Source organism: Colobus angolensis, unplaced genomic scaffold (assembly GCF_000951035.1).
Source record: "Colobus angolensis palliatus isolate OR3802 unplaced genomic scaffold, Cang.pa_1.0 Scaffold166, whole genome shotgun sequence".
In the NCBI taxonomy this organism is placed as follows: Eukaryota; Metazoa; Chordata; class Mammalia; order Primates; family Cercopithecidae; genus Colobus; species Colobus angolensis.
In genome coordinates, this window is record NW_012114777.1 from 4650121 (window position 1) to 4661718 (window position 11598).

Consider the following 11598-nt stretch of genomic DNA (forward strand, 5'->3'; position numbering starts at 1 on the left):
CAGTGACAGACTGGATTAAGAAAATGTGGCACATATACACCATGGAATACTATGCAGCCATAAAAAGGGATGAGTTCATGTCCTTTGTGGGGACATAGCTGCAGCTGGAAACCATCATTCTCAGCAAACTATCACAAGAACAGAAAACCAAACACTGCATGTTCTTACTCATAGGTGGGAATTGAACAATGAGATCACTTGGACTCTGGAAGGGGAACATCACACACTGGGGCCTATTATGGGGACGGGGTAAGGGGGAGGGATGGCATTGGGAGTTATACCTGATGTAAATGACGAGTTGATGGGTGCTGACGAGTTGATGGGTGCAGCAAACCAACATGGCACAAGTATACATATGTAACAAACCTGCATGTTATGCACATGTACCCTAGAACTTAAAGTACAATTAAAAAGAAAAAGAAAGAGAAATAAATAAATAAAATGCATCAGATTATAAAGGAAAACATAAAACTATCTCTATTTACAGATGATACAAAATCTCATATATAGAAAATCCTAAGGAATATACTTAAATAAACTAGTTTAGCAAGATTTCCCAGGATACAAAATTAATATACAATAATCAACTGCATTTCTATGCACTGTCAATAAAATACTCAAAAAATTGAGAGAACAACTTGACTTATAATATCAAACAAAAGAATAAAATACCTAGATAAATTTAACAGAGAATGTACAAAACTTGCATTCTGAAAACTACAAAATGTTATTGAAAGTAAAAGTTTTTAAAAGACTTAAATAAATGAAAAGACATCCTATGTTCATGGGTTGAAAGACTTAAAATTATTAAGATGGCAATACGTTCTGGTTTGGTTTACAGATTCAGTGCAAGCCATATAAAAATCCTAGTTGGCTTCTTTGCAGGAATTGATAAGCATATTTTAATTTATAAGGAAATTCAAGAGACTGCAAGTTGCCACACAGAAAATGTTGGAAAATGAACAATGTAGTTGGAGGAGTCAGATTTTAAACTTAAGCCAAATTTTAAAACTTACTATAAACCTACAGTAAACAAGACAGTGTGATATTGGTATAGGAATAAAGATACAGAGGAATGAAATTAAATTGAGATTCCAGAAATAAATTGTTACATTCAATTAACTTTCCACAAGAATGCCAAGATATTTCAGTGGAAAAAGAATATGAAAGTGTTCATTCAAACTTTACAAAGTTAATCAGGGAAGAAGGGAGGGGGAGAAACAAAACTAAACCAAGCTTGCTGCACATTCAGCTTTAATCATTACATCAGTGATATGATTTGGCTTTGTGTCGCCATCTAAATCTCATGTTGAATTGTAATCCTCAGTGTTAGGGGAGTGACCTGGTGGGAGGTTATTGGATCCTGGGGGCAGATTTTCCTTATGCTGGTCTAGTGATAGCGAGTGAGTTCTCACAAGATTGGTTGTTTAAAAGAGTGTAGCACTTCCCCTTTGCTTGTGCCTTCTCTCTCTCTCTCTCTCTCTCTCTCTCCCTCTCTCTCTCTCTCTCTGTCTCTCCTGCTCCACCATGGTAAGACATGCTTGCTTCCCCTTCACCTTCTGCCATGATTGTAAGTTTCCTGAGGTTTCCCAGCCATGCTTCCTGTACAGCCTGCAGAATCATGAGTCAATTAAACCTCTTTTGTTCATAAGCTACCTAGTCTCAGATAGTTCTTTAGAGCAGTGTGAAAGCAGACAAATATGTAAAATTGGTACCAGAGTGGGTTATTGCTATAAAGATACCTGAAAATGTGGAAGCAACTTTGGAACTGAGTAACAGGCAGAGGTTGGAATATTTTGGAGGGCTCAGAAGACAGGAAGATGAGGAAAAGTTTGGAACTTCTGAGAGACTTGTTGAATGACTTTGACCAAAATGTTCATAGTAACATGGACAATGAAGTCCAGGCTGAGGTGATCTCAGATGGAGATGAGGAACTTAATGAAAACTGAAGAAAAGGTCACTCTTGCTCTACTTTAGCAAAGAGTCTGGTGATATGTGCCCCTGCTCTAAGGAGCTGTGGAACTTTGAACTTGAGAGAGATGGTTTAGGGTATCTGGTGGAAGAAACTTCTAAGCAGCAAAGCATTCAAGATGTGGCCTGGCTGCTTTTAAAAGCCTGTGCTCATTTGTATAACCAGAAAAACCTTATATTTAAAGGGGAAGCTGAGTGTAAAAGTTTGGAAAATTTGCAGCCTGGCCATGTGGTAGAAAAGAAAATGAAAAACCCATTTTCTGGGGAGAAATTCAAGAAGGCTGCAGAAATATGCATAAATAAAGAGAAGTCAAATGTGAATAGCCAAGACAATTGAGAAAATGCCTCCAGTGCATTTCAGAGACCTTTGTGGCAGCCCCTCTGATCACTGGCCTGGAAGCCTAGGAGGGAAAAATGGTTTCATGGGTCAGCGCCAGGACCCTGCTGCTCTGTGCAGCCTCAGGACATGGCACCCTGCATCCTGGTCACTCCAGCTCTAGCTGTGGCTAAAAGGGGCCAAGGTATAGCTCAGGCCATTTTTTCAAAGGGTGCAAGTCCCAAGACTTGGTGGCTTCCATGTGATGTTAGGGCTATGGGTGTGCAGAAGGCAAGAGTTCAAAATTGGGAGCCTCTGCCTAGATTTCAGAGGATGTATGGAACCACTTGTATATCCATGCAGAAGTCTGTAGCAGGGGTGGAGTCATAGCTTTCACTGTGCACCTGGACAAGCTACAGGCACTCAATGCCAGCCTCTGAAAACAACTGGGGGTTCTGTACCCTGCAGAACCACAGGGTCAGAGCTGCCCAAGGCCTTCGGAGCCCATCCCTTGCATCAGTGTGGTTTGGGTGTGAGACATGGTGTCAAAGGAGATTATTTTCGAGCTTTAAGATTTATTGACTGCCCTGCTGGGTTTTGGACTGGCATGGGGCCTGTTGCTCCCTTGTCTTGCCAATTTCTCCCTTTTGGAATCGGAGCATCTGAACTTGGACCTTGGAGTTAATGCTAGAATGAGTTAAGACTTTGGGGGACTGTTGGGAGGGCACAATTGGTTTTGAAATGTGAGGACATGAGATTTGAGAGGGGCCAGAGGCAGAATGATATGGTTTGGCTCCGTGTCACCATTCAAATCTCATGTTGAATTGTAATCCCCAGTGTTAGGGAAGGGACCTGCAGGGAGGTGATCAAGTCATTGGGGTGGATTTCCCCCTTGCTATTCATGTCACAGTGAGTGAGTTCTCACAAGATCTGGTTGTTTGAAAGTGGGTAGCATGTCCCCCTTCTGTCTCTCTCTCCTGCTCTGCCATGATCAGACATGCTTGCATCCCCTTTGCATTCTACCATGATTGTAAGTTTCCTGAAGCCTCCCAGCCATGCTTCTTGTACAGTCTACAGAACTGTGAGTTGGCCAGGTGTGGTGGCTCACACCTGTAATCCCATGCTTTAGGAGGCTGAGGTGGGCGGATCACCTGAGGTCAGGAGCTCGAGACCAGCCTGGCCAACATAGTGCAATCCCGTCTCTATTAAAAAAAACACAAAAATTAGCCAGGTGCGGTGGCAGGTGCCTGTAATCCCAGCTACTCGGGAGGTTGAGAGAGGAGAATCACTTGAACCTGCGAGGCAGAGGTTGCAGTGAGCCGAGATTGCACCCCTGCACTCCAGCCTGGGCAATAGAGTGAGACTCGGTCCCCCTGCCCAAAGAAAGAACTATGAGTCAATTAAACCTCTTTTCTTCATAAATTACCCAGTCACAGGTAGTTCCTTATAGCAGTGTGAGAATGAGCTAATACCATTAGCTTGCTCTCCGACACCTTCCTCGTAGTTGTTTGGTGCGTATTGTCCTAGAATCACACAGATTCTGTCACAAGATTATAGTTCCCCTTAACTACTTTATAGGTAACAACTAGAACATTATGAAATGTTAAGTTTTCCCTTTGATATTTTCCTTCAGGTGCTGCGTAACAATGCGACTACTGATTCAGATGGTCAAAAGGACCCCGATGATGCCAGCTAGTTTGAAGGACCCCACAAGGAGTTGACTCACCAAAGAATGCAGTTTCCACATTGTGATTATCTCATCCCCCTTTCCCCGACCAATTGACAACTCCAGTTCTCCAGCCCTCACTCTCCACGATCCAATTAAAGATCTCAGCCCAGGGGGTGGGCATGGTGCCTCACACCTATAATCCCAGTACTTTGGGAGGCCAAGGAGGGTGGATCACTTGAGGTCAGAGTTTGAGACCAGCCTGGCCAACATGGCAAAACCCCGTCTCTACTAAAAATACAAAAATTAGCCAGGCATGGTGGCACACACCTGTAATCTCAGCTACTAGGGAGGCTGAGGCAGGAGAATCACTTGAACCTGGGAGACAGAGGCGGCAGTGAGCTGAGATCGTGCCACTGCACTCCAGCCTGGGCGACAGACTGAGACTTTGTCAAAAAAAAAAAGCCCAGCCCAGTACTCCACAGGGAGATGGATATTTGGGGGTCTTCTCCTATCTCCTCCCTCAGCCACCCTGCAATTATTAAACTCTTTCTCTGCTGCAAGCCCTGCTGGCTCAGCGTATTGGTCTGTTACTGCACAGCAGACATATAAATCTCTTGATCTTATAACAAATTATGGTGAGCCTACCTTGAGCCCCTTGTGGGCATTTCCCTGTTGCTTGGTTCCCTCTCATCACTGGGACAGACCCAGAGATAAGCCAAAGCAGCCACTCTGTTCCATGGAAGTAGGGACTGTCTCTGGTCTCTTGCCTGTTCACAGGGCAGTGCTGACCTTTGGCACATAAATTGTTAACATCAAGGAAACAGTTTTTGAAAGACCTCTTTGGTAAGTTTTCTCTGGGCAACTGGAAGCCCATTTCCTTTCTCCTAATTAGTTGCCCGATTAATTGGAGTTCTTGGGGCCTCTTCTGAGGTCTTGTCAACTCTCCCTAGTAATAAGAAGGACATTGATTGAGAGGATTCCCACTAAATTGGAAGGAGAATAAAAGACACTGCTTAGATTTCTGAAACTTGGAACTTGATTTAGGAAGACCTTTTGTTTGTCTTTGCCTTGTTGTATATGTTTTTGTTTGTGAAAGTGAACCCTGAAGGAATTGCTAGCAGATCTAACTCAGGGTGACTGTCTGCTTTTCAATCTTGCCCAGAGACTACCTGCTGAGCTTCCAATCAGACATTATGCTGCCTCATCTGGAGTAGACCAAAGGCACTGGAGGCCAGCTGGGGGAAACTGTGTAAGGTTTGCAAGATCAAACTACTTGGGCACTAAGCAGTGACTAGTGTCTGCATTGTTGTTGTGTGCTCATTGTCTTGGCTGGAATGGGAAATGTTGATCTGGTTCCTCCGAGCAGCTCACTGGGTTGGATCTTGCAAAACTGGAAACAAGTAAAACCTCCATCAGGTCAGTGCAACGGGTAACTTATCCACTAACGGCAAAAACGCCTATGAAAACCTATGGGGAAGTTCAAAGGCATGCCAAATTTTCTAAGACTCAAGCTGATTATATATAATGGTCTGTTCTTCTGCACATTTTAAAACTGATGATCAAATTACAGCAAGGAAAATTCAGAGTTCAAATGGTCAACTCAAAACTATACAGTTGAAATGCAGAAGTGAATATAGTTTTTACATCGCCTCAGAGTCATGTGGACCCTATTACAAGACTATAATTCCCTTTAACTATTGTATAGATGACAATTTGAACATTATAAAACCTTACATTTTTTCTTTGAGATATTTCTCAGGTCCTGCATACTGATGTAACTACTGACCAAGCTGGTCTGAAGGACCCCACTGACTCTAGCTGATCTGAAGGACTCCACTAATGCCAGCTGATCTGAAGGACCCACTGATACTGGCTGATCTGAAGGACCCACTGATACCAGCTGGTCTGAAGGACCCCACTGACACCAGCTGATCTGAAAAACCCTACAAGCAGCTGACTCAACAAAGAATGCAATTTCCATCTTCTGATGATTTTATCCCCCTTAACCCAACCAATCAACAATCCCAATTTTCTAGCCCCTCATCCTCTACAATCCCCTTAAAATTCCCAGCCCAGAACTCCTTAAGGAGATGGATTTGAAGATCTCTTCCAATCCCCTTGCTTGGTACCCTGCAATCATTAAACTATTTCTCTGCTGCAAGCCCTGCTGTCTCCATGTAATTGGTCTGTTACTCTGCAGCAAGCATACTAACCTGTTGGTTCTATAATGAAATAGTTTTGATTAGGACAACTGTGTAACCTATATCATAACATATCAAAAACTCACTTCAAATGGATCAAAGACCTAAATATTAGTGTTAAAATTTAAAAAACTCCTTGGAGAAAATGTATAGATAAATCTTGGAGATCTTGGATTAAGCAGTGGTTTCATAGCTATGATACCAAAAGCAGAAGCAACAAAAGAAAAAATAAATAAATTTAACTTTATCAAAATTTAAAACTCCTATGCTTCAACAAATATCATTAAGAAAGTGAAAACAGGCTGGGCGCGGTGGCTCAAGCCTGTAATCCCAGCACTTTGGGAGGCCGAGACGGGCGGATCACGAGGTCAGGAGATCGAGACCATCCTGGCTAACACGGTGAAACCTCGTCTCTACTAAAAATACAAAAACTAGCTGGGCGAGGTGGCGGGCGCCTGTAGTCCCAGCTACTCCGGAGGCTGAGGCAGGAGAATGGCATAAATCCGGGAGGTGGAGCTTGCAGTGAGCTGAGATCCAGCCACTGCACTCAAGCCCGGGTAACAGAAAGAGACTCTGCCTCAAAAAAAAAAAAAAAAAAAAGAAAGTGAAAACAATACACACAAGAAGATATTTTGTGAATCATATATCTGATAAGGGACTTTCATCTAGAATATACGAAGAATTCTTTGATTCAATAAGATAACCCAACTTAAAAATGGGTGAAAGATTTGAATAAACATTTGTCCAAATATAATAAGGTTCATGAGCACATGAAAAGATGCTCAACATCATTAGCCAACAGGGTAATACAAATAAAAACCACAGTGAGGTACCACTTTGTACCCACTATGATGGCTATTGGTAAAAAGATAATAACAAACACTGTCAAGGATATAAAGTGAAACCCTCACACACTGCTGGTGGGGACGTAAAATGGTACAGCTGCTTTGGAAAACAGTCTGACAGTTACTTAAAAGGTGAAACACTTTTAGCTATCTCCCCAAGGAAAATTACTATGTTCACATAAAAACTTTTACAGCAATGTTATAGCATTAGTTTTGAAGTCAAGTAGAAAAGGCTCAAATGTCTATCAACTGATGATGATGATGATGAAAATTATAAGCTTATGTAAATAACAAATACATATACGTACAGACTATTGCATTAGACCATTTGATTCCCCTGGCTTCTGAATAACTTTGCCACCTTTATTTGGTTCTGTATACTTAGCTATTGTTGGTTCAACTGAGAGTTAGCTCCATGGAGGGGGGAGATACAGCCTGAGAATTGATATCTTAAATAAACAAGTAAACAATGTTTTAAGAGAAGGTGGATCCTCAAATTGGCTAAATTTGCCTGATTCTGTTTTTATTTAAGTTTTCTGAGTCACCAGGGGATGGTCACCATCAATTTAGAATTTGAGTGTCCAGACAACAACTAAGAATGTCAACTTACTGTGAATCATTCAATAATTTAGTTGCTCAATCTGTGTTTCAGAATACACCTTTTTGTTTTTCCTCCTCTTTGAGTGACAAGCATGGAGTTAACAGACAATTATTGATGAGTTTATTTTAGTTCTAGTATAAACAGATTATACGCTTTAGTGTTGCTTCTTGAGTCATATAGTTTTATCCCTTTGTTCTTTATCCTTAAATTTGATGTGTTTAAAAAATTAAGAAAACAAATGCCTAATAAAATGATCAAAAATATTACATAAAGACTTTCACATTTGTTTGTTATTTATGTCTTCTGGTCTGTTTGCAACCAAATCAGAGATGGCATCATGCTCTCTTTCCTTTCCAAAGTTCCTAAGTTCTTCTGTTTGTGAGGCAATGAGGTAGCTGTTGAGATTGCTGCATGGCAAACATTGACACTGGTCATATCTGCAATGTTTCACAGGCTTCATGAACCACAGCATGCCAAACCAAATCACATACAGACTAGAGTTTTTAACTGGAGGCCCACAAAATCACAAGAACTCCATGGATGTGATCCATAGTGTAAACCAAAATAAAATTGTAAGCCCCTTAACAAACTGAATGGACCCTCTCTAGGCCAAGGGAAGGTGAAAAACTGAATTCCAGACCTTGATGGGAGGAAAGGTCTGACATGCTTCATTATACCCCTGCCTTTTGGAGTTTAAGCACAAGAGACCAGAATTAACATTAAAACACAGATTAAAGACTGATCAAACAGAGTCTTTATGGCAAGAAGACATCAAATTCCAATCTCTGGTATAGCATCACCTGATTAATAGCAGGGTCTCAAGAAAATAAAAGTATTTTACCCCAAAATGTATTTCATTGAAGTATTTTGAAATGGCCCTGTAAATGCTGTCTGTTGCAAGGGATATTTGCATCTGTAGAGAATCTCCCTCCCTTTCCTGGTCTTTTCCAGATTCAGGAGAGATTTAACTAAGGGTCTGACACCATTTAAGGTCCAAAAAGGAGACCTTTACCATCTATTCCCTCTGAAGCCTTAATATGGTTTGGCTGTGTTTCCACTCAAATCTCATCTTGAATTGTAGTTCCCATAATCCCCATATGTGGTGGGAGGGACCCAGTGGGAGGTAATTGAATCGTTGGGGTGGTTTCCCCCATGCTGTTCTCATGATGGTAAGTTCCCACGAGATCTGATGGTTTTATAAGGGGCTCCTCCTTTGCTCAGCTCTCATTCTTCTCCTTCCTGTTGCCATGTGAAAAAGGACGTGTTTGCTTCCCTTTCCACCAGGATTCTAAGTTTTCTGAGGCCTCCCTGGCATGTGGAACTATGAGTCAATTAAACTTTTCTCCTTTATAAGTTATCCAGTCTTGGGTATGCCTTCATAGCAGCATGACAATGGACTAATACAAGCCTACTACTTAGAGGCTTCATCCAAATACAAGAATCATGGCTTCCACAACTCCTCTTATCTTAACTTAAGGATTTCCTTTTAGTGACTTCAACTCTTTAAGTAAAGCTCAACTCTTTCAACCAACTGCCAACCAGAAAATCTGTAAATCCACTGGTTACCTGTATGCACCTCCACACTTTGAGATATCCCTTCATTCCAGGTCCAACAAATATATGTATACCTTACATGTGACATGTATTGATTTATGTCCTTGCCTATAACTTCTTTCTCTCTAAAATGTATAAAACCAAGTTGTAAACTGACCACCTCAGGCACATGTTCTTAAGACCTCTTGATGCCATATCCCAGGCCATAGTCACTCATGTTTGGCTCAGAATAAACCTCTTTAAGCATTTTACAACACTTGGCATTTTTGTCAACAACAGTCATAAACTTAGATGGGAAAGAAAAACAGAAAACTTAATTTTCACCAAACTGTGCCTGAAACTTTGCATTTCATTTAGTTGTGAATGTAGGCAATAAACCACAGTAGTAGTATCGGTACCTGTGGCTTTCCCATCAACAGAAATCACACACATTTTCATATCACTTAATTGAAATTATAGTAGTTAATAGATCTTATTCACTGTTGTAATATGAAAGTATATGTATTACTTTACCACACAGTTGTTTTTTGATATTTAAAACTTTATCCCATTGTGTTTATTTCCTTTATAATTCTATGTATTTCCTTTTATGTGTTTTACTTCATTTTCATTTTTTATCATTGTTCTTAGAAAGGGTCTGTGAACTTTGTTAGACTGCCGAATGACATAACAACATACAAAAAGATTAAAAATTCCTGTTCTAGACCAATTTACCCAGTTTTCCAATTGTTAAAAAACAAAAACCCAAATTTCTGAACCTGAAATTCAAGACTTGAGATAATCTTGTCCTTCCTATTTCACACCACCCTTTCCATTCAATCTGATCCATTGGCATCTGCCTGTCAGTGCCTACAACGCCAGCCCGTCCACACCTGCAACCTTTCTCACATTGCCTTCACTGCAATGCCTTCTGCACTCGGCAACTCTCCAAAGAATTATTGTTAGTGCACAGGAGCTTCATGATAGCTGCAATGTGAGAACTCCTCAGTGAGGAAAGTTAGACAGTTTTCTAAGTATTCCACCCTGAAACCAACACAAATGAATCCGAGAAGACAGAGGCAAAGACACCCTAAAGAAACTGAAGTGTAACAAAACTTGACCATCATGTGACTCAATTTACATATTCAATAAAAAATCTTGTCTTTCAGGAAACTTGTTAGGCACTAATAAGAGTTAACATTGATTGAGTGTTTGGCACATGCAAGATACTTCCCTGAGTGCTTTACCGGCTTTAACTATTTTATTTTAAAGCAACCCTGTGTAGCAGGTACTTTGGTTGTTGTTTATTTCACATATGAGGAAACCAAGATGCTAAATCACCTGCCTAAGGCCACTGAGTTAATAAGCGGCAAAGTCAGGACCCAAGGCTTGCCAGTGTGGCCCCAGTCCACACTCTTATTCACTGTGCTATATTAGCTCTTGATGAGTGCAGAAGAAAGATACAAAAATTGACAATAATATCTCGATTGATGAGATGGTTGTGTCAGGCTGCATCAGTCTGGTGCCATTAAAATTTACATGTTAATCTTACAACATGTGCCCCAATTCCAAACTCACCCAACAACCTCCTAAATGTAATTTGTCCTCCCACATAAGACAAACTACAGGAAAAGTCTATGCTATCAGTGATAATGCAAGCTAGACTTCCTGGTTTCCATGACAATTACATTTTTGTCAGAAAATTTTAAAATTGGCCCTTTAGCTTAGAATATAAAACAGACATACTTTTCCCTGTTCCTCCCACCAAGCACATCTAAAAGCCTTGGACATTATGTAAAATAAACCTAAGGAGTATCTAAAAGACAGTAGAAAACAGACGGAGAAGAGGTCTTAGGACATGAGGAATAACATGGTAGGGAGTTTCCTGCATTTTCTTCCTCTTCATCTTTCCCAGAATGAATACTAGAGGAGCTGGCAACCACAAAATACCAATAGGCACAGACAAGAAAAAAAGCCTCAGGAAAAACCTACTGTCTCTAATCAAACGACTGGGAAAGGAGTAGAAAACTTTAGATGATGACTGCTCTAATATAGCCAAACACCAAAGAAAAATTCTGTAGCTCCACCCTTACCCCACCAGCAAAAGCCAAGAGGGGAGCCTGGACTTCCACCTTCATCAGGCTGTAACAGTGTGCCCAAGCCCACCCAGCCCTGCAAGGGTGACCTCAGAGAAGGAGGAGTAGGGAGCCAGGACATTCATCCCTGGGGGCCTGCTGCCTCACCTTGGGGTGGTGTTAGAGACCTAATGGAGACCAAAACTCTCACCACTGCCCAAGGGGAATGAGGCTGCCTTTTTACTGTGTGTCAGTGGAGTCTACATGGGGAAGAGAGAAAAGGCACCACTACCCTTCCCAGCCAAGAAGGTATCAATGTTGGCCTGGGGCGGGGCCAGAACCCCCACCTCTTCCCAGCAGTTACAATGAACTTCAGATGGAACTAGA